We start from the raw sequence: 3,991 nt of genomic DNA on the forward strand, positions 1-3,991 counted from the left end.
CTACGAGGCCGTTTTGCATATTTGAAAAAACTTGAAGTTACAAGTATGCGTGTATATGCTGCATGTGCACAGATGCCCCAACGCGAGGGAAGGACCATTAAACCCAAAACGCGCGTGCCCGTGTGTTCGCACAGACGTGTGCTTCGGCGCCTGCACACGGCCGGCGCGCAGGCACGCAGACGCCTACACGAATACATAGGCATGTGTTACTGACGCATCTGGGGCACTTTCTTTCAAAGAAAGTAGGGAATGAAAATCCAATCTGAGAGTCATCAGAGTTCATCTGGAGGTCGCCCAAGGGGTAGAAAAAATTTATAACGACGCTAGAGTGTTTGTCCTTGGTACAACTCCGTTCCCGGGAGGGCTGGACACGACACGTTTCGAAAGTTCGAGGGGCTGCCTTAGGATCTGGGGGCAGGGGGTGGGGTACTCAGCAACTCTTGCCGCGGGCGGCTCTAGAAACGTGGAAACACACCCTGAGACTTTCCACTCCCCCGTACATATAGGCACGCGATTCCGTCGCCACCTCTCGGACCAGCAGCCCACGTCCAACGCTGGGCCGACCTCAGATTCCCAGGCAGTCAGGATTCCCGCCCGGTGCGCTTTTCTATTCATCCCTCTGCGTAAGGCTGGGACGCGCTCCATCTGTGAGAGGCTCAAACGCATCGCCCGCCGCGGGGCGGGATCTGGGCGCCCGAGCCCCGGGGTCCAGAGGCCAGTAACTTTGCTAATCTCCCCCAGCGGCGGGAGACGTCGCGCAACCGCTGAGCCCTGTCCGCGGAGACTAAACAAGGAGAGGAACAGGCTGTAAACACACATCCTGACACGTGAGTGACATTTACGCGGTGCGAGAAGCCGCAGCCAAGGGAAAGGCAGGGGGTGGGGGGAGCGGGCACCGACAGGTACGGAACCCTCGCAGGCGCCGGAAACGGCGGCCCCTCGACCTCCCTCTCCCCCCCGAAAGGGGCCACGAATCCCTAAGGCCCCCGAACCTGCCTTTTGTGGGAGGTGACAGGTGAACGGAATTCAGGTCTGGCCACTCTCGCCGCTGCCTACCTCCCCACCATCTGCTTCCTCGCAGACAAGCAGACCCGGCGCATAATGAGGTAGCAGCCTCCAGCCGGCCACCGTGACTAACTCAGAACAAAAGCGCTGACTCCACGCCTCCTCCAACAAAGGGGCCACCAGCCCCGGCGCTCCCCGAAGGCTGCGGGGCTCCCGGCTGCCGGCTGCGGAGCTGCCGCGCGCAAACTTCCCGGAGCTCCCGGGGCTGCCGGCGCCAAGGAGCCGGGGCCGCGGAGGGAGGAATCGCAAGCCACCCGGAGAAAGTGAGGCCAGGCCGGGCGGGGGAGAGGGGAGGGAGCGGGGCGGCCGCGGAAGGAGGGTGATTGATCAGTGCGCGGTTCCCGGCGCTCTGTCCCGTTATTAGAGGCGGCCAAAGCAGGGCCATGCAATAACCTCAGAATCGCCAACTAATTGACGCTGCAGGCAACTACTTCATTGTGCGCGCTGGTTTTATGTCTTCATAGCCGGTGATTGACAAGGTGTAATTAGTCATCTCACTCGGTGATAAACATGGGCACCCTCCTCCCGCGGCATCAGGCCGTGTGTACCAGCAGAGGAAGCGATAGTTGACGCTGATATACCATTAAATCAAAATGAAGACGTTCAGAAGTGTGTGTTTGCTGTGACGCTGTGATGGTTTATTTCTCAAATACGGCACCAACAGATTTACTTGATTTGCAAGTTAACTACAACATTAACTGGTTTTATTTATTTTGCCTCTTCCTTCCTCTTCCTAGGCAGGGATGTTGCTCTTGGAGAATGTGAAGACAGTTTGCTTCTTGACAAGCGAGCGAGCGGGCGCCCAGATTTTTGCAGCCTTTCCGAGTCTCCCCCGAGGGAGAGGCGGCAGAGAAAACGCCGGATTTGGGAGCCGCCAGGGAAGGATTCCGCGCAGGGGAGCCGCCCTCCTTGGCCCCAGACCCCCCTGCCTGGGGCCCCCTTTGCGCATTGCCAGTGTATGGCCTGAAGCTCTGAGGATGGTGCTGGGGACTGGGGAAGACTCTTGAATAATAACTGCAAAGAAGAAAGAGGCGAGAATGTCCCCCGCCCCACCTTGAAGCAGAAAGGACTGTGTTCTTAAAGCTGTTGGCTGCAGTCACAGGGCCAGTTGCCCGCCTCTATTCCCTGAGTAAAGTGTAGCATCTTCTGTCTTCCTGGCTTGCTTGCACCTTTCAGCAAATTATACCCTTTCCTCACCACAGTGGGAATGCTCAGGGAAGTGTGTGTGTGTGTGTGTGTGTGTGTGTGTGTGTGTGTGTGTGTGTGTGTGTTTCCCCTCTACACTGAGCCTGCTGTTAGAGAGGTTACCATGTAACACTTCCAAAAACCTGGAGGTTTACATTTTGTAAAGGAAAGGGACACTCCTGGTCTGTCTCAACCCCAATTCTAGTCAGAGTGGCAGGGACTGAACAAAGCCACCAACATGGGGAAGTCCATCTTCAGGGTATCATGCATTCCCCCAGGAAACCCCCAGTGTGTATGCTTCCTGCACTTTCCCCTTCTCTCTAACCTCTGTCTCCTGTTTGTAAGGCAGAGGAAGGGTGATTCCCTGCCACTGCACAGGAATGCGGGGTTACGGTTATCTCCAAGAAAGGGTGGGGTGAGGCTGAGACACAGGGAGAGCAGAAAAGCTCTGTATCTTCAACGAGGACACCCCCCCACCACCACCACCTTTCCCAGGCTTGTGGGCCTCATTCAGCAAAGCAGGGAGTGTTTTATATTGGTGTGAGAGGCTGTCAGTCAGCAGCAAATCAGTTCAGGCATATCTCTTTCTTTCTGAAATCAACTCATTGCCTTGGTCACACTATACAGAAAATCTGCTTATCACCGCTATCGACAATAAAAATTAGTGGAGTCTTAGTTGTTTCCGAAGAGAAACCCCGAGTCTGTGACACTGGAATAGATAAGTGGCTTGGCCTGTGGCAGGCAGAGAGGAGCCCAATTCCTCCTCCTCTTCTCCCTGCAGCGATCTGAACAATTCTGAAACCGCCTCCCTGGGCGTCAGCTGAGCAGGTTGGGGAACTAACCAGGGCTCTCTCTCTAGGGCCCTGTTAAATGCACTGAACTTAAAATGAAACACGAAGTGTGAATTTCAGGTTTGAACATCATGCATCAGGAAACGTGGAGGTTGGCAGCCCTTTTCCTCCCTCCTGCTTTTCGGTAGCAGGTATTAATATTGTATTAAATGTTATGAGAAAGTAAAGGCTGCAGAGAAGAATGTGCTCAGATGCAATTTTGTCAAGGTTTTTATCTGTGATTATGATTCCAGATGTAGAAGCTCCCGGAGGAGGAAAATGAGGGGCTGCTGGCATGTGACATGTGTTTTAAGGTGTTTGGCAGTGTTTCTCAAAGTGGTGACAAAATGTTCAATTTTATTACAGGGAATTGGTAAAAGAAATATGAATACTAGGTCAGAGATTGTTCACCTCAGCAAAAGGATTTACCATTATTGATTAGGGTGGTGAAAGTTTGTATCTAGGCCCTGCTTAAATCACATTGTCAACAATATAAATCTGTCAGATCAGATTTTTCTTAAAGAACAATTGTAACAAAATACACAATAGCTAATTGCATCCCCTCACAGCTAATTTCCATGCAAGTATGTAAATTGCCCTGGAAGCAAAACCAAAAAAAAAAAAAAAAAGTAAATGTTGCAAAAAGATGCCATTTTTTCCCCAGCTGGTATAACTACAGTCATTTCTTGACAGTCATTTCTTTTTAATCTAGGTAAGAACAATATCCAGTCCTGGAAGGGCCATTTTGCTAAGCTGGTTGCTCTGCAAGCCTTTCAGGTTAAAGTACAAAAAACAAAAACAAAAACAAAAAAAACGGCAACAAATTTTCTCACACAGGAAACCACATTCTGCTTAAAGGAGAACCCAAAAGATTTTGTATGGAAAAAGTGGGGACAGGGGTAGGAGGAGGA

The 3,991-nt window shown here is 52.0% G+C and overlaps 1 long non-coding RNA gene across 2 annotated transcripts; it reads left to right on the forward strand.

The window, feature by feature from the left end:
- Positions 1-2,925, forward strand: LOC108317709. 2 transcript variants are annotated; one of them, XR_001830866.2, is made up of 5 exons: positions 1-301; positions 507-647; positions 742-827; positions 1,082-1,328; positions 1,803-2,925. It is a non-coding gene; the product is annotated as an uncharacterized LOC108317709 (long non-coding RNA). The 2 variants fall into 2 exon arrangements; XR_001830865.2 differs by lacking the exon at positions 1-301 and having other exon boundaries at positions 325-647.
- Positions 2,926-3,991: the final 1,066 nt, after the last annotated feature.

This window comes from Cebus imitator, unplaced genomic scaffold, assembly GCF_001604975.1.
Source record: "Cebus imitator isolate Cc_AM_T3 unplaced genomic scaffold, Cebus_imitator-1.0 Scaffold206, whole genome shotgun sequence".
Taxonomy (NCBI): domain Eukaryota; kingdom Metazoa; phylum Chordata; class Mammalia; order Primates; family Cebidae; genus Cebus; species Cebus imitator.